Genomic DNA, 19,824 nt, shown 5'->3' with positions numbered 1-19,824 from the left:
CTGCCTATCGCTGTGCAGATTAATCACGTACAGGTGGGCTGGGCTGCAGGGGGCAAGTGCAAGTGAAAAGGCAGCTGTACTCTGCTTGCCAAGCCATGCCAGCTGATGTGCATCTGTGTTAGCCCAGAGGAAGGGGTGCTTTTTCTATTTTCCACCAAGGTGCCATAGAGGTTAGCAAGGGGCTGTGGTTGCCCCTAAGAGCTCCCATTTTGGTGAAGAACAGGCAGAGAAGGTAGGGTCTAGTGTTCTGGAAGTGGCCAGATTCTTAGGTCATCTCAATTACTTAAGTCTATAACTCAGTTTGATTAATCTGAGGGATTCCAAATTCTAATTTTAGGAAAGACTTGGAACCTCAGCATATTTAGTACAAAAGAGTGCTTGGTATAGAACTTCACTGTTCAGGGAAAGACCATAATTTGGGGCTTAAGTGAAATCTATCCATTTATCCATCCATCCATTCATTCATCCATCCAACTTTCCATCCATCTATCCATCTATTTGATCTGTCTCTTCATTACCAAAGAGGTAATGGCCAGGCAGGTGTTATAAAGGAGGGGTTACAATACAGTAGGGCATGGCAGAGACTTGGCACATCGAACACCTCTACATCTATACTACTCACCCTCAGGACATGATTGTCTGCATTAAAGCAAGCATGGAACTCTGAGGGCTTCAGACATTTTAAATTCTTCCAAAGGAGCTGGAAGTCAAGATGTGAAATCTCCCGATTTTGAAAATATTGACAGTCAATTCAAATGTTTAGAAGACACTGTGGTAACATTGTGAGATGTCCCCCTGTTCCCGCATGCCAAAGTGGGGAAAATGGATTGGTCACATTAGGTGTTTGGGTGTCAGTTTGTGACCTTTGCCTCTAAGGGAAGTATGTGTATGTATGCCCTTAGAAGGGTGTCTGGTATTATCTTATAGTTGAATGGGAAGCTTCTCTACTTTTAGTGAGTTTTACAGTAGAGGTATCAGCTATTCATCCCTCTACTTTTTGGAGGATAGGCTGGTTACATTACTTGGATCATACAGAATAAACACTGTTGGTGGTTCTTTAAAAATGATGATCCTAATTGCTTCCTGATAATCTAAAGCAAGTCTATCAGGACTTTTCGGTGGGGTCCACCATGGGCTATCAAGATAATTTAGGATTGACAGTGAAAAGAGAGGGATGGGAAGGAAATATTTCTGTTCCTTGAGAGTAGGGCAGGTCCATACATACTGGTTTTGGGAGAAGGGATTTTAAAGCAAGCCACTTTCATCTCCATTTCTAAGAAGCAAAACGAAACTTCTCGATGGAAATGCCAGATGTTTTAAGGTCTAAGCACCAATAGCGCTCTGCCAAGATGAAAGCAAATTTAGGCAAATTTTAATCAAGCTGGCGTCTCACAGAACTGGCACATGCATGGTTCATAAATTTTATCTTTTTGCCTGAGGGAAGAAAATGACATTTCACTGATTCCATGGCAGAAAATCTTTGAAGGTTTTATGAAGGGCTATTAGGATCAGAATGAAACATGTTACAAAATTCAATACTGTTTAATGATATATTTAATGTTTTATATTTTATAATATATTTAATATGAATAATTTAATATTTTACAACACAGTTGATTACTTTTCCAACGCCTTCTAGGGAAATTCTGTACAGGCCCATGTAATGCTAGACCAGTGATGGAAACACACCCTACGTCCCTAGCCTCTGGTTTTCTCCTCCTGTGCATCTTCCACACAGCACCTGCCAGTTATTCTCTGATAGATCCTGGTCTGGGTAACACATCACCCTGGCAAAGTAAGAATTTAAGAAGTAGCTCGACAGGGCATCCCAGTTAGGATGGCCTTTCTGAAAAGGCAGGTGCATATTCTTCTTGGGTCTGTTGGGTACTGGCACGTGTAAGCCTTGGAGCGCTAATGCAAAGTGGGAGCTCAAGAATTCTCTGTCCCAGACGTGAGGAAGATCCCAGTGCTTTCCTTGCAGAACTGGCAGAACTAGCATTCTACTATGAAAGTTGAAAGATTAGATCCGTTTTGTCAGACTGTTGGACTGATATTTGCATATCTACCTTTCATGTCACTTCTCCACCAGCTTTTCATTGGATCTGGAATTAAATCCCAGGCCTTTACCTTGAACTACATGCTCATCTTGAGCTGGCCTCCACCTTCCTCTTCTACCTGGTCTCCAGCTAATTAGGCCTCCTTTCTCTTCTGTAAATAGGCTAAGCTCTTTCTCACTTCAAGCTCCTTGTTGAACTTATTGGTCCTTCTTTCTGGATGTCTCTTTCCTCAGATCTTTGGTTTCTTTTCATTTGGTCTTTGACTCAAATTTGACTTTTCTGGAGAGATTTTCTTTGGTAGCCTACTTCTACCATCACTTTTCCCTATAACCTTATTTCATTTTCTTCAAAGCACTTATTTGAATAAATCTTGTTTATTATTTGCTTCTCCACTGATATGTAAGCCTCATGAGAGTAGGACCTTCTCTACTATACTTTGTTATATTTTCAAAATCCATGACAATGCAGAACATGAAGTCTAAACTCAAGGGTACTTACTGGGTGAATTACAATTTGCTCCCATTCAGTGGTTTACCTGCAACTCTTTCACTCCTGATTGGAACATAACCTTATTATCTGGCAGGGATGGGGGAGAACAGGGTTAGAGGGTGGTGAGGAAATGGGAAAATATGGGAATGGTGAAATTAGCTACACGATTTTAGCAGTGAATCATAAGCATTGCCTTAAAACAAAAAGAAGCAAATATATAATATTGAAAGTCAGACTCTACTATAACCTTACAGTGGATGTAGGTTGCATAAATCATGCACACCCAAAGCTTTATCTTCATAATTCTGACAAGGATAGGAAGGCTGATGAGAGTTTTTGCAAAGCATTAAATAAACATAGTGGGCTTCAGACTTGCTTTGGGCCTATCTGCATGCCTGATAAATGCTGTTCTGATAGAAGAAGGGGAAAACATACATTCAAGATGATAAGCAATGAGAGAGCTCATAGCTAGTGTCAGATTTAAAAAATATTTTTATATGTTTTTTAATTGAAGTATAGTCAGTTACAATGTTTCAATTTCTGGTGTACAGCATAATATTTCAGTCATACATATACATACATGTATTCGTTTTTGTATTCTTTTCCATTATAGGTTACTACAAGATAGTTAGTGTCAGATTTTTAAAAGGAGTCTTCTTCCTTCCACCCCAAAACTCTATTATGATCTATTAGTTTATGAATGGCTCATCAGGGACCAAGTGCAACATTCTTAATCTTTTAAAATCAAACAGAAGTAAAATAACATTTCTTTTCTGTCCCCCAAGACATGTTGGACAGGAGATGTTCCATGAAGCTGATGAAATTTTAACTAATGTAGTGGAATAGTCCATTGAGATTTAACTCTCATCAGTCATTATCTTTATTGTAACCACGTGGCAGAAAAATATACCATTCTATTTAATGCTACCTCTTGACAGAAAACTATGCAATACAAAAGTACAGTTGGAAATTCTCAGGTTCCCAAACAATGACGCTTCTGACCACAAAGTCATCACTTCAAGACCTGAAACAAAAGAAAGCAAAGGGTTTCTGTGGCTGAGACTTCTATCAACACCAGTCTGTAGGGGCGGGTCAAACACAGGGAAGAAGAGGCTCAGGAGAGCCTTTTTTGGTCTATTTCACATCTCTCAAGCAGAGTTCTCAGTGTCATTTCATCTAGAACTTGTATTGCATTTCTGTGGGACATCAGTTGCCTTCTCTCCTCTCTATTCCCAGCATTGATTACAGTCTTCTGCAGAGAGCAGAATTTTAAATTCTTGTGGGATTACTAAACAGATTAGAGGGAGGGTAGTGACAGAGAGAGATGAGGAGATAGTCTGGGACAGAGGTGAGCAAAATCAGAAAATCAGTTTGGGCTTTGATATGGTCCTAACTCATTGTTATTTTGTGGAAGCTTTCTGGAATTTTATTCACTTTATCAGTTGGAATGGGATAAGATGTGCTGCTGTAACAGGGTCAGTGGATTAAGCAGCAAAAATCCATTTCTTACTTATACTGTGTGTTCATAGTGGGTCAGCTGGGCACTCTGTTCATCATTGTCACTCAGGGACATAGGTTGATGGAGCAGCCAATGTCTCAAATGTTGCCAGTTGCTGCGCTTGGGAGTGGAAATGAGCTCTAAGAGATCTCACCCTAAGTCCTGAAATACTCTTGTATGGAAATGGCACGAGACAATTCAACTCAAAAATTCATTGACTAGAACTCATTGTGCCTGGCCCCACCCAATCATTAGAGGGACAGAAAGTGTAGTCATGAACAGAACTACTGACATTCTTTTATTATTTGTCTGCTTGTTTTTGGCACAGATTGATGTATTAAAGAGGGTAGGCTGGTTATCCGGGAATGTCTTTTCTTCATTCAGAATTACCATTGACTTATTAAATCATAACTTACTTTCTTAATATATTTGACATTATTGATTGATTAATTTTCACAGATACATTGAGTGACTGATTATTGATTTACTGATCAATGCATTAGTTCTTGAATTCAGCCAACATTTATGGAGCCCCTGCTGTGTACTCGATCACTACGCTAACTGCCCCATTGGATGGCTTTGCTGAATTATCACTCAGTCGTCCCTCACTTAGCTAACCCCAGAAGTGCATACAGCTCAGTGCAGGCAGAAGAAGTTCTTGTGAGGCTTACTTACTTTGTAAGGTCTTGGTGAGCATTCAAGATCATGTTTTCAAGGTGCCTGGTACCAGCAGTAGTGATGCTGATAATGATGTCACAACTTGGCCTGGATTTTACAGTTCATTTCCTAAAGTAATTTTTATTCAGCTGGTAATTCAGTTAAACAGTGCTCACTTGACTATTACGCATGGGGTCAGGACTGCCTCCTGAAGCTTTCCATTCATTCTCCAGTTGTAGCCCATTGAATTGGGACACTTAAATAAGGTTCAGTCCTGATGATAACAAGAGTGTAGATGCCAACCACATGTGCACTAAGCTTCTGGGAGGAGGCTTGATGCCTCAGCACTGTCCTTGTGAGATGACTACTGTGGGGCCAGGTACAACATTACATAGGGATGCAGGCACTTAATTGGGCATAAATCCTTAAATTCTATCTTCTTCTTTCTGGCCCCTTGGTCATTGAGGTCGGTCCCTTAGCTGTGTCCTCCTCTAGCCACAGGGATTCCCTTCTGCTGACCACACTTCCCCACACCATCCCCTTTGTAAACAGCAGCTGTGTACTTGGTGACTGTTTGTGCCGCTGTGCGTTAAAAGGCAGATCTGCTGCATGAGGGCTGTGGGTTACTTCTTGAAAGGTTGTGCACCCTCCCTTAGCTGTTTCCAAAAACAACTGCATTTCTGTTGAGTGTGAAAATTCTCACTTTGTGGTTTCCTCAGATGAGTGCTGTCACATAAGGCTGCCTGGGAGAGCTTTCCATCTGCACAGATCTGAATTTGGGACTTCTGGCCAATGTTTTACTGCTTTGCCTGAGAGAAAAGGAGTATGAGCAAGTCTGACTTGCCTGATTTCAATGTAAGCAATCACACCTGCTCCTTTAAGTCTGTTGTTACCCCTGCTCTCAGGTCACAGATAGATACTACTGACAGAGGAGACTTTTGTCTCCTAGCAACAGACCACATCTGCTTTGGCCCCTACAGGAACATTCCATCCACCACCCCCCCCCCCAAATTAGCAGAAGGTATTTATAAAAGTGGCAAGGGTGAATATGAGGAAGGGGCATGTCTTATTAGGTAAGAAAATAATGTGCCTAGAAACACAGGAGAATGCTGCGTGTATGCACACGTGCGCGTGTACATGAGTGGATAAGACAAGGGTGATTGTTTATCAGATGGGTCTGTAATGCTAGTGTTAGATAATGAGCACAAGGACAACTTTGGGAAATATAAGCCAACTTTCTATAAAGGCCAAAAGATACATTATTAGAGGTATTTTACTGAAAGAGCTGTCCTTGCCAGAAGGCTTTGAGCTAATATTTTAAGAAGTCTTTTGGGAACAGGTAATTTTCTTTTGTGTTACCCTAAGAATAGAGTAGAAATAGGAAACTCCAGGCTTTCATTTATTTTATTTAGATCTTTGTGGGGGAAAATCAGTTACTACTTCATTACAAGACCCACCTTGGAAACTTTTTTCCAATATGTCTTGTTTTTATAACATACTCTGTTTAGGCTGTGTTCTCCAAAATCTTGGTACAGAACAGTATTTTATCTTACATACATTTTGTAACTCTGACTTCCCTAATGAAAGACCACGTATGTCCTTATTTTAACACTTAGAATGGAAGCTACCTCAAGACAGAGATTATATTTTCATTCTTATAACCCCCACATAGCGTGTATTCAGTTGATATTTTTGATTCATTTAATGAATGAAGACAGACCCAGGGCTCCCAAAAGGAAGAGAATAAAAGCCTATTTCTGCTTGCTCTTCTGCAGCGGGGAGAGTACCTAAATCTCACATATGATACCATCCCACACATCTTGCTTGCCAGTGATTTGATCTTATTTATTTCTTGTTTACTTATATTTGGGGAAAATATGTAGATAATTCTTTCTTATAATATTATCAAACTGAACTTGAATGAAATTGCATATTAAGTAATGTGCAAAATTAACTCCATTTGTCATTTTATTTGGGTAAATTACGGGACTTGTCTGGAAGGCTCAGGCCCTGGAATGGCAGGTCTGTGTCACCCTGGTGATGTGTGTTGGTGGAGATGAATGGCTATCTTGTAAAGTGTCTACTGAATGCACTGTGCCAACAGCAGTGCTTGGTACCACCCAGGTACTCTATCAGAATAAGATATTTTCTTGGCCCAGCATAATATACCATAATGTGTGTGATAAAGTCAGCCAAAACATAATCATTATCAATGCTTCTGCCAGCTACCCAGGCTGCCTGAGAGAACCAAAAGCCAAATGTGGTGATCAAAAAGACAACCAGAGAAGCAAAAGGCAAAAGGATGAGGGAAAAAACAGCCAGGAATCCATATTTTGCTTGATTATCGCTCTCAGTCTTTGAGACTCAGCAGAGTGAGAACCTCTTCCACCTCTGTGTGTAATCCATCTTCTCTGTGGGTGTAGGTTCACTCATTCCTGAATTCTCCCACTTCTGATCATATCAGTCATTGGGGAGCAGACAAGGTGGGTAAAATGTGTAGGCTCTGTGGGCAGACTACCTGGGTTCAAACCCCTGTTCTACTTACGGAAATTACTAAAACCTCAGTGCCCTAGTTTTTTGATCTCTCAAATGGAGGAAGTAATACAAATGTGGTTTAATGGGGTTATTGTGTTTGATTAAATGAGTTAATACATATGTATTGTTTATTAATATTATTAATAATAGCAGGCTTGAGAAGAACACATTTAAGTGGTAAATGGAGATGTCAAATGTCTGTGATTGGCTGTCTGGGTTCAGTTTACAGGGTGGATCTGAAACACAAGTTGGATAAAAATACATTGCTACTATTACTTATATTGCTACTGTCACTACTGATATTTTTACCAAGGAGATATAAACAATATTTCTGTCTGTACCATGCATCCTACTTCATATAAGAAATGAATAGTATTATCCAAAGCTCTCAATTCTCAGTGCTTGAGTTTTTCAAATGTTTTGTTCTCAACTCTACAAAGAGATAGCAGAAGTCAAAAGACAGGAATCTGGTAAAAATTCCATGTGGAAAGGCACATAACATTTTTCTCTTTGAAATGTAATTGCTTTGGCATAAAAAAGAATCCAGCTTTCATCCCAGGATGATATCATTTTTTAATGAATTGAAATTGCAGCTGATAGAAAATTGAATATAAAGATTAGTGAATATGGAAAGGAGTCGTGGCATGGATGGTTCATTATAGGTGTTTAAAGCACAAGAGTGAATCTTTTTTTTAATAAAGACAACTCAGAAAAATAAGCCAGGCAGTTTAGAAATGAATTCACTGCACAGCTTGATCCTGCATTCATAAATATAATGAGGTTTAAAAAATATTTAGTTAGTAGAGGTATATGGGAAAAGCCTACTGATACAAACTGTGGTCTGTAGGGCAGGGTCTGTGGGAGGTGAATTCTTGGGACCCCATCTAACCCATGGGACAGCACCCCTGCCTCTGATTTCAACTACTCCATTCCTTCTTTGTTTTACAAAGCACAGCTGTTTTCTGGTGCCCTGCCCTTGCCCTCTCTGCCTGCTTTCCACTGGGACCAAAACTCTTTTCTTTCCTCTATTTCTACCTCTCGTTGTTGTATTATTATTATTTATATCATAGTCGTTTTTTCTTCCCTGCCTGACCTATAACAGCATTCCCAGTGAGTCTCTGACATTGGTGCCTGTGGCTACGTTGACGGACGTGAGCGGTCAGTTCCACAGCTTCATGCTGGACGAGTGGCAGTGTGATAGAGCTCACGGGGACACTGGCAGCATGACTGGACATCAGACACCAATGTGCCAGTCTCATTGCTCCTTGTCTTTCTAAGCCATGGAGTCCCTGGTAATATATACTTTTAATCAAACAAGTCTAGTGAATGCTCAGTCAAGCAAATTTAGTGTATGGTATCAAGAACATAATCTTCATTTATATGTCTTCATTCTTTTATTCAATAATATTTATTCCTATAGCAATTGATGAGAGATTAGAGTGGGGAAAAAAAGACAAAAAAAAAAAACTAGCCAATTTCTCAAAGAGAAGGCAGAAGTTGGAAGGTAGAAGCCATGCTGGATGGTTTCAAGAGGATATTTCTCAATTATAGTTAGATATTGGAATATCCAGAGGAAAATAAAATGTTCAGGAGAATTATTGTTCAAACATGAATATGCAAATAGTAATATCACTATTTGGATTTCCCAAAATGTATAAATTATATAAAAATAAAAACTACAGCTGAAGGCTGTCTGTATAAACATGTAAGAAGCAAGGAAAACGGCAATGGAAATAAAGCACCAACCATCTTCCCTAAGTACAGGCTAAATGTTCACCTTGTTAATAAAGTGTCCAGGGTAATTATGTGGCCTGTTCATTAAGCAAAGCCAGAGAGAACATAATACTTGCTCTCTCTTGTTGGTGAGAATGCTTAATACTAGTGGGAATGCAGTGCTCAGGCTCAGATCTTGGAGATGATAAAAGCGCAGCTTTAGATCCTTGAGATAGGCATGTGGCTCTTGGGTCTCCTGCCACATTAATTATGGGCCCCCTGGGGTTTCTTCACCTCTCGGGGGCATTCCCAGGACCCCTCTTGAGGCCTCTTAGTGCCTATGAGTTGGGGGAAGGTGGGAATGGAAGACAGACTTTATTATCAAATTACTCTGAATCGAGAACCAGGCGAGAGGTAAGGATAGATGCAAGGGGAGGTCGTGGATTACAAGGTGCTTCCTGGTCTGGGACAGTTCTCTGTCTCTGCACTGCTTCAAGGAGCCGAGGAACCCCCATGAATTCCGAGGAGTCAAGGTGCTAACGCTTTGGCTCCTAGGGGTAAATGGCCCTGTGCCCGGAGGCCCTGGGAAGAGTGGATTGTCATTGTCTAGCTAGTCCAGTGGTGCAGACAGACATCTTGCTGGTACTGGAAGGGTTTGCCCGTGAAAACTGTGGAACTAGTCTTGTCTGCAGTGAGGTATATTTGAAAGCTGCAGAGAGGCCCATGGAGGCCTTCCTTGGGTTTTGTCTCCTGACTATGGTCCCTCAGGCTTATTTTTGTTTTTGATAGTATTTTCAAAGTACAGTTGTGGCATTGTAATTCCTTGCTCTTGTGTCCTTCAGTTGTGGTAAAAATAAAACCCAAAATAATTGATAACAAACAGCTTCCAGGAAATGTATGAATTATGCCTATAAAATGACATTTCCACAATTCTGTTCTGTATTAGTGAGAGTTTACTTTGGGAATAGCAATCCCAGTGCACAGCCTTTACCACCAGCGCTGTCTTTTCTGCATGATTTACGGAAAACATATTGTTACACAGGACAGTGGATTCTGCCCAATGGGCAGCCTCATTAGTGACCAAACTGTTGTTTTCCCCAGTGATTGTTAAAGGACAGATTTAGTACCAGGCATATTTATCTCAGATTTAAAATGTCAGTGTCAGATATCTCAGTGACAGAATAAAATTAATGTCTTGGACCATTCTTTTCAAAGACATCTTGGCAATGGTCTGAAAACCAATTCACAGTTTTTAATAGTGTGCCTTGGTGTTTTCTGTAATATACTTTGATCCCTGCAGGAACTTCTGTTCGGTTTGCACTACTTCTGTGTGTGCTACTTTGGGAGAAAAGTCGTCAATGCTACCTAAATGGTGTTTCTTAAATAGTCAAATAGGGGTGCTGATTCAGGCAAATGTACTTTGACCCATTTTCATTATGGACTATTTAACTCTAAAGTAATTATAAGTAAATTTCAGGGTTTTGTTTGGAATTTTTTTTTATTTCTGTCACTTCATTCATAAAGATTCATGTTTGTACTGTGTTCAAGAGATATTAAGATATTAAGTTTCTTGGGAAAGTATATATCTTTTTACAGAACTTTCCAGAAAACTTACCATGATCATTATTCTCATTCATAAGCATTTGTGCAGTGGCTACTTATATATGGTTTGGTAAATGGTGGTATAAAAAAAATGGGATAGCTTAGATACTCTATTGATGAAAGTTGAAGCTGATGAAAATCGAAGACCCTGGCCTGATGACTTTCTCAGCAAATACAATTGACCACCTGGGCTGTGTATAATCTTGCGTGCGTATCAGGTATTTGATATGTACTTAGTAATATGACATGTTAAAATAAATTTATTCTTTGGGAGATATGGTAGATTGTCTCTCAACATCCACTGCAACCCCTTACTAGTATATCCTTTCATCTGACAAAACCTGGAAAGTTACAAAACAATTTCTCAGACTTCCTTGGAGATAAGGTAGTGAATGACTGTGAGATGTTTTGTTGCTTTGCTCTCAGCAAGAGCACAAGTCCCAGGGACTAGTCACTAGCTGGCTGAGTGTTAAGAGGCAGGATGTGGGTGTCAGTTGTGCTGGGGAAGAACGCAGCAGGCACTGTATGATTTGGAAGCAGATAGCAGTGGCAGCTGGGTCAGCAGCTTCCAGGTTGAGTAGCCCCTTGACCATATTAATTTCATGATGCAGCTGTCTTCCTGTTTGTGTTTGCTTCCTAATTGTGGTGGGCACTGCGGTCACAGAACTGGCAGCATCCTGAGGTGGCAGGTAGCTGATCACAGAGGAGGTGGTGGTTCTTCTGGTGGCTCAGTTCTGTGATGAGATCTGGGAATTATTTCTGAAGGCTCAGCTTAGATGTATTTCTTCAGCCTTCCCCAGCAGTTTTATAAGTCATTTAATTATCTATAGAAGATGTTTTTCTTAAAATAGCTAGGGAGAGTCTATTTTCTTTACCTTTACCATGACCAAGAGCCCACTGGGCCATGTACTTCCTCCCAAATTTTCCAGAATCGACTCATTGGCCATTGTATTATTTCATGAAAAATTGTGGAAGTGCCAGTAGAAATAGTCACAAATATAATTATAATTGAGTCTTTTTTCAAACCCTTTGCAGAATGTTTACACATACTTCATATTTTTCCTATAATCAATGAATCGCATTGGTGATATCCCCAGGCCCATTAACTTAAATTATAAAACAGTTCCCTTGAACTGTACTTTGAAGCTCAACAAAATTGAGTTATTTAAGTTAGAAAAGCAAGAGCAGGCAAAAGTGCAGGATCACCACAGGAAATGTTTTGCCTCCAGGGTCCTATCATTCAAACTAGAGACTGAACATACCATTATTCTAGCCGATGTCTAATGCTGCTTACTTATATGGGTTAAGGCACAGTGCTAATCAGAGGCCAAAGCAGTGGGTCCTGTCACCAGGTGGGACATTTAGTTTTACTCTGTTTCATGGCCTCAGCCTTTACTCTTCCACTCTGCCTATACATACTGCCCATCTTTGAGAAGAGAGAGAAGGAGACAGTAGAAAGTAGCAAAAAATACTTTCTCAAGATGCTTTAGTGGTGATGAGTTAGCAACACCACTTCCATACCTGAGGGACTACATTCCCTTTAGTCTCCAGAGAGAGGAGAGAAGTACATCTGTTAAATAACTGTGAGCCTTGCTAAGCTGAATAGACAGGCGGAAGAGGAAGTTTTCTCCCATGCCTTGGGAGAGAATTTTTATTATCAGTAAAAGTGGCATGTATTGATTAAGGTAGAAGAGTGATAGAAAAATTCTGAACATATATAAGAGAATTGAAATCACAAGAGAATAGGAGTTTAAAGGGGTTAAAAGGATTGGGTGGAGCAAAGATGGGCCAGGGAAGAGGAGAGACTATACTGCTTAAGAATTCAGCTACAAATAATACAGATTTCTTTCCAAATAGTGTTTAAATACACAAAAGTTTGATTTCTCATGTTAAAAGAGGCCTAGAAGTAGAGAATCTGGAGCTGTCATGGCAATTCTAGAACACCATCATGAGCCTGATTTCCTTCTATTTCTGTTATCCATTTTCTAAATGCAGGGCTTCCCTTTTCAAACTCAACTCAAGATCCAAGGTAGCTGCTGGAGTTCCTGATATCACCTCCACATTCCAGCCAGCAGGAAGGGCAGAAGGCCCTTCCTTCCCAGAGGCCCGTACAGTACTTCCTCTTACATCTCACTGGCCAGAATTTAGTCACATGACCTCACTGAGCTGCAAGGGAGGCTGGGAAATGTAGTCGGCTTGGTGGAGCAGCAATATGCCTACCTAAAAATGGGGGTTCTGTTACTAAGGAAGGAGAAAGTGGATATTTGGAAGGGAATTCATAATCACTGCCACAGAGGCTGAGCCAGACAGAGCTTAGAGCCTGTACTTTTGTTGACCATGGCCTTTTGGCTTTGAGCAGAGGCCCTTTTTTCTACCACCACAAATGGAGTTTCTTGCCTTTACTTCTGAGTGATTCAAAAAGCTGAGGCTGTTTCTAGAGAATACTGCCAAGAATGCCTGACCACACACATACACACAGCTGAGTGAGATCAACAGTGGCACCTTACACCCTATTATCTGCCTGGTGAAGAAGTGAATTGATTGATACAACAGCAGGTGTAAGCGGGCATTCTTTGGCACACTGCCTGTGAACCTAGTTTGACTAATGCCCTTAGACAAATGCCCACACTTCCTGAAGCTCTGGAGAAGTTCTGAGAAGAGGAAACAGAGTAGGAAGCTTTTGGAGGTCACAGTCATGGACAAGTGTCTGAAGGTGTTTTTAGAACTATAGAGGGGAGGGTAGGCTCAGTGGTAGAGTGCATCCCTAGTATGCATGAGGTTTCAGGTTCAATGCCCAGTAACTTCCGCTAAATAAATAAATAAACCTAATTACTTCATAGTAGAATCCCAAACCTGAATAAAGACTACTATAAAAAGCCTAAATTATGATGTTTTGCTCGTCCCAAAACAGTTGAAGAAAAAAAAGCCCAACATTTGAAAATTAGTTGATTTCATCTACACTTGAAAACAGGCCATTTGGCAGCACCCATTGTGCATTCCTGCACATTGACAACCTCCTGGGGCTGAGGGGTGACTGCCCTCTTTAGATGCAGACTGTGTCTGCTGCCTCCCAACCACACAATTCTGATACCTTATGTCTGGTTCGCTTTTCACTCATTTATGTGACCTGCGGGGCATCAGTAAACACTATGGTTGTACCCCTTGCCAGGAATGGCCCAGGAGGTAGCCAGTGCAGGGGAGTGGCATAGAGGGTGTGGCTGGCCTGTCTCAGTCGCTGTCTGAGTGGGAGGCATGAGTAGAGGACTCCTGGCCTGGAGAGATGAGACAGATATGAGTGGAAGCTGGGGTCCCACCAGGAAAGGGCCTACTGAGGAGGGCTCTAAGGCTCGTCCAGTATGAGGACTCCAGAAGTCATCTGTGGGAAGACACATAGTCGCACCTCTGGGTATCTGGCATCTCAGGACTTCGACTGAATGAGCTTCAACTGAAGCCGTGGTTTACAAAGCAAGAGCCAGGATGTGACCATGGATTGTAGCCAAGTTGTTCCAACACAGGTGGCGGGAACTCCCATGGTGCTCTAAGTGATAATCGGCCGGTGTAGTATTTTCAGGGTAGTAGTTCTAACAGATGGTGCTGTTTGAAATCCTTCCTTACAATCTCCAGGAATGACTCTGTAACCTACTTAGGAGGCTTATTTGAGTGGTTCACAACCTAGGCCCAACTGGTTGGCAATCTGTTCACTGACATTGTTATCTGAATGTCTGTGGGGGGCATTCAAGTTTTTTTTAAATAAATAATACACAACTGCTTCCCAAGCCACCCTTGGCCTCACTCAGTACTGTACAGGCCTGTGTACTTTTGCAACCCTTAAGATTTTACTTGAAAGCCACCTGAATTTTAATGTGCAAAAGATGAAGAAGAAAGAACCCTTAAAAAGCTATAGGATTCAGATACTTCTTATTATAAAAAGAGACATCAGGATCCTTCAGGCTATGCTGGACTGAACGATCTGAGGAAACATCATGTTCATCATTTGGAGCTTTCATTTAGAGACCATATTTATAAATTTCAGGAGGAGCTAGCTTGCCTTTTCCTAGCCCTTGTAAGTCATTCAGTTGGTATTTGCATCCTTGAACTTTGGCTTGAAATGAAATCTTTTAGCTCTACCTTAGATGGTAAATGTCAACAGTGTAAAGTGACATGATTCTGATCTTTAAATCTGCCCTATGCTGAAGGCTGCAAATACAAAAAAAAAAAGAAAAAAAAAAAAAAAGAAAAGAAAAACTATTTGCTACCTTGAGAAACATGTATGATCTCAATTTGATTTTCCTTAAATGTGAGGTCAGTGATTGTAAGTTCTAATTTTATTCATTACAATTGGAAAAGCCTCAATTTTAATTAGCAATGGTGACATAAATTACATCAGTTTTATTTCAGTTCTTTGAGTTTTAATTTTCCTTAGGTGTATTCAATTGATATAAAAACATCTATGCAGGGGTTCCCTCAGCTTAATTAAGGTTAATTTTTCTAGCACTTGAAGTCAGATGCACTCAGTGGCTGAGACACAGTGCATTGGAATACAACCTGCCTATGAGAAAAAGAGCAATTTGCTTCTTATTTGGTGTTACCACTAGTATTTACCATGGCAGTATCCTATCGAATTCAACTTTTTCCTGTTGTGCTGTGCTCCACTCTCTACCCTAGCTTACCTATTTGATTTTAAATTTACTTGGTAGTATTAGGATTTAGTTTATTAATTTCTATATAGCTTGGGAAACTTCCCTTGAAGATACCCTGTTATATCTATATTATAATTAATATCACTTGGAATATTTCTTCTAATGGCTTCTAATTTGAATCTTAGCAAAATAGAATTAGAGATTCTGTTTTCAGAGAACACTTGCGTATGGGATTTCTTTCCATTCTTTAGGGCAAAAAGGCTGAGAAGTATGACATATGTTTACAATTCAGAATGTTAGCTCTAAGGGGGCAGGGATTTCCTTTTAGTTCATTGCTTCAAGCCCAGGACTGGAATGTTGCCAAGAAATGCATGTTGGTGGAATGAATTAATGACTTATATAATTAGTCTACATCATGTCATTCCTGAAATTGGTAGAATACCATTATTGAAATTTTATTGATAAGGGAGACTGGGATATAGAAAAATGGGGGGATACTTAATTAGCATTTAAAAACAATGTTTTAATAGGACTCACTGAAACCATGTTAGAACACAAAAGGGTGTTTGTCTCCTTCAGCCCAGACTGTTTTATTTTACAGATGTGAAAACTAAGACACTGGGATTCTGGGAGTAGCTCAGATGTCAGCATTGGTGGTAGAGCGGAGGCCAGGCGATACACCTCCTGTTTCCTACCGTGAATGTTGCTTAATATCTCCCTGTGAGTCATGGCTGCTACCCAGTGGGTCGGGCACAGCAATGAATATCAGGGTGGCAATTTGCCCTCGATTTTGCAAAACCATGGGAAATGGATTGAACAAATTTTCCTGTCATTTTTTAAAGAGGCAGTAAATCATGATACTTTGCGATATTAGAGAACAGGATCTGAATACTCTTCTAAAACTCTGCAGGTGAATGTAGAGAGAAAATTGTAGTGTTCCTTTCTGCCTACTGCTTTCTGAATGTCAACAGATTACTTTCTGCAGCTTGGCTTAGCATGTCACAAGCAGGATCCACATCTTCTCACATACTCTTTACTGTCAGGGCCACTCAACACATGGAGGATATGCTAGATGAATTTCCCTTAGAAAGGGCAGTAGGAATAAGACAAATGAAAAAGATGATTCATCATTATTATGATTTTGATGAAAAGGGGAAAATTCTTCCTGGCAGATTTAAAAATCTATTACAAACCCATGCATGTTGCATATGTATTCTTTTATTTCTTTGTCCTTGTAAGATTTTACAATCTAGAAGAAAAGGAAAAGTAAGAAAACAATAGCCTTAAATTTAAAGTTCTTTATTAAACTAATAACTTTGTATTTTTCTCAACAAATATGAGCTTGATTTTTTTTAAAAAAGAAAACAGCTTTGTTAGGTGACAATGAATGTATTTCAGAAGTACTTCAGTGATTTTATTAAAAAAGACATTTGGATTATTCTGGAAAACAATTTGGTAGTATATTTCAAGATTTTGAACATACTTACTCCCTTGAGTCAGTAATTGAACTTTTAGAAATTTATCCTGTCTTAAAAATATAGCTTAGGGAAAAATCTGAAGTTCAGTCATTTTTGCAAAAAGATGTTCACAACAATACTACTTATAATAAAAAGTTGGAATTACCAAATATTCAAATATAGGTATAAATTGTGTAAAATAGCACCCAAAGTAATAAAATACGTAGTAATAAATCTAACCAAGGAGGTGAAAGAATTATACACAGAAAACTATAAACCATTGATGAAGGAAATTAAAGAAGACTTTAAAAAATGGAAAGATATCTCATGCTCTTGGATTGGAAGAATCAATATTGTTAAAATGGTCACACTGCCCAAGGCAATCTACAGATTTAATGCAATCACTATCAAATTACCCAGGACATATTTCACAGAACTAGAACAAATCATAATAAAATTTATATGGGACCATCAAAGACCCAGAATTGCCAAAGCATTACTGAAGAGAAGGAAAGAGGCTGGAGGAATAACTCTCCCAGACTTCAGACAATGCTATAGAGCTACAGTCATCAAGACAGCATGGTATTGGTACCAAAACAGACATATAGACCAATGGAACAGAATAGAGAGCCCAGAAATGAACCCACAAACTTTTGGTCAACTAATCTTCGACAAAGGAGGCAAGAATATACAATGGAATAAAGACAGTCTCTTCAGCAAATGGTGTTGGGAAAACTGGACAGCAGCATGTAAAGCAATGAAGCTAGAACACTCCCTTACACCATACACAAAAATCAACTCAAAATGGATCAAAGACTTAAACATAAGACAAGATACAATAAACCTCCTAGAGGAAAATATAGGCAAAACATCATCTGACATATATCTCAAAAATTTTCTCCTAGAACAGTCTACTCAAACAATAGAAATAAAAGCAAGAATAAACAAATGGGATCCAATGACAAGCTTCTGCACAGCAAAGGAAACCATAAGTAAAACAAAAAGAAAACCTACGGAATGGGAGAAAATTTTTGCAAATGAAACTGATGAAGGCTTGATCTCCAGAATATATAAGCAGCTCATACGACTCAATAAGAAAAAAATAAACAACCCAATCCAAAAATGGGCAGAAGACCTAAACAAGCAATTCTCCAAGAAAGAAATACAAATGATCAATAGGCACATGAAAAAATGCTCTATATCACTAATTATCAGAGAAATGCAAATCGAAACTATGATGAGGTATCACCTCACACCAGTCAGAATGGCCATCATTCAAAAGTCCACAAATGACAAATGCTGGAGAGGCTGTGGAGAAAGGGGAACCCTCCTATACTGCTGGTGGGAATGCAGTTTGGTGCAGCCACTATGGAAAACAGTATGGAGATTCCTCAAAAAACTAGGAATAGACTTACCATATGACCCAGGAATCCCACTCCAGGGCATATATCCAGAAGGAACCCTACTTCAAAATGACACCTGCACCTCAATGTTCATAGCAGCACTATTTACAATAGCCAAGACATGGAGACAGCCTAAATGTCCATCAACAGGTGACTGGATAAAGAGGATGTGGTATATTTATACAATGGAATACTACTCAGCTATAAAAACTGACAACATAACGCCATTTGCAGCAACATGGATGCTCCTGGAGAATGTCATTCTAAGTGAAGAAAGCAAGAAAGAGAAAGAAAAATACCATATGAGATCGCTCATATGTGGAATCTAAAACAAACAAACAAACAAACAAAACATAAATACAAAACAGAAATAGACTCATAGACATAGAATACAAACTTGTGGTTGCCAAGAGGGTGGGGGGTGGGAAGGGATAGACTGGGATTTCAAAATTGTAGAATAGATAAACAAGATTATACTGTATAGCACAGGGAAATATATACAAGATCTTATGGTAGCTCACAGAGACAAAAATGTGACAATGAATATATATATGTTCATGTATAACTGAAAAATTGTGCTGTACATTGGAATTTGACACAACATTGTAAAATGATTATAAATCAATAAAAAATGTTAAAAAAAAGTCCAAAAAAAAAAAATAGGTATAAATTGTGGCAGACCCATTTGATACATTTTATGTAACCACTTAACTAAATATTTGAAATGTTTTAAATAATAAAGGAATTGGACACAAAGCTATACATAGTATATAATCTCAACGATGTTAAAAAACACAAAAGACTAAAAGGAAAGAAACTAAACTATCAATAGAAATTATCTCTAGGATTTGAATAATAATTCCTATTTTTTCTTTGTATTTTCACTTTTTCTACAATATGCCTATGTTAACATCAGAAAATCAAATGATTTCTTTTTTTTAGGTTAATTTTTGCTTTTATTTGCCAGTATAACTCAACTATAGTGGCTTGTAAATTTTTTTGATCTAAAAAATACATTTTATGTCACAATCCAGTAAACACACACATATATAGTATATGTATATAACTGAAACCAAAGTTTTGCCAAAAACATCTACTCTAACACTGTGTTTTCTTGTTTTTAAGACTTTTTTCTTTTTGAGCAGTTTTAGGTTTACAACAAAATTGACAGAAAGGTACAGAAATTTCCTGTATACCCCCTCTCCACACACATGCATAGTCATTATTTTTATTTACCAGAGTGGTACTTTTTTTTTTTAAATTAAGGATGAATGGACACTGACATATCATAATCACCAAAGTCCATAGTTCACCTTAGTTTGGACAAAAGTGTAATGACGTAGATCTCCATCATTACAATGTCACACCAAGTATTTTCACTGCTCTAAAAAACTTCTCTACTACAGAATGGCATATGAAATCCCTTTCTTTTTTCCCTTGAAAAGAGTTTCAAAGCCTTTATGTTCATAAGACCACTCAAGGCTCACCTGTGAATGGACCAGACAGGCTATAGGTGGCAAATTTTCCCACTAAATACTATGGCTTTTCTTCCAATATTGAGCCCTTGTCCCACTGGTCCTGTCCAGCAGTCATGTGGAAGTGCAGGGGGACACCTGTAGGGTATTTGTTCATAGGAAGGCCCCGAGTTTTGTGCCCCTTGTAACAGTGAACCCAGATTCCTGTTGGGTCAAATGATTTCTTGGCAAAGAATACAGTGAATGAAATATGGAAAAATGTGGTTGGAATTATATAACCTCTTTACAGAAGAAGATA

At 39.1% G+C, this 19,824-nt stretch overlaps 1 protein-coding gene and 1 pseudogene across 1 annotated transcript in view; one reads left to right on the top strand and one right to left on the bottom strand.

Annotated features, from left to right (window-relative positions):
* The window catches only part of PDE4D (phosphodiesterase 4D), a 1,287,753-nt gene that overhangs the window by 82,576 nt on the left and 1,185,353 nt on the right, over nt 1-19,824 (top strand). The window lies entirely within an intron of this gene.
* LOC116152392 (small nucleolar RNA SNORA11) lies at nt 19,663-19,741 on the bottom strand (annotated as a pseudogene).

This window comes from Camelus dromedarius, chromosome 3, assembly GCF_036321535.1.
Source record: "Camelus dromedarius isolate mCamDro1 chromosome 3, mCamDro1.pat, whole genome shotgun sequence".
Lineage (NCBI taxonomy): Eukaryota > Metazoa > Chordata > Mammalia > Artiodactyla > Camelidae > Camelus > Camelus dromedarius.
This window is presented reverse-complemented; position numbering and strand designations above follow the sequence as displayed.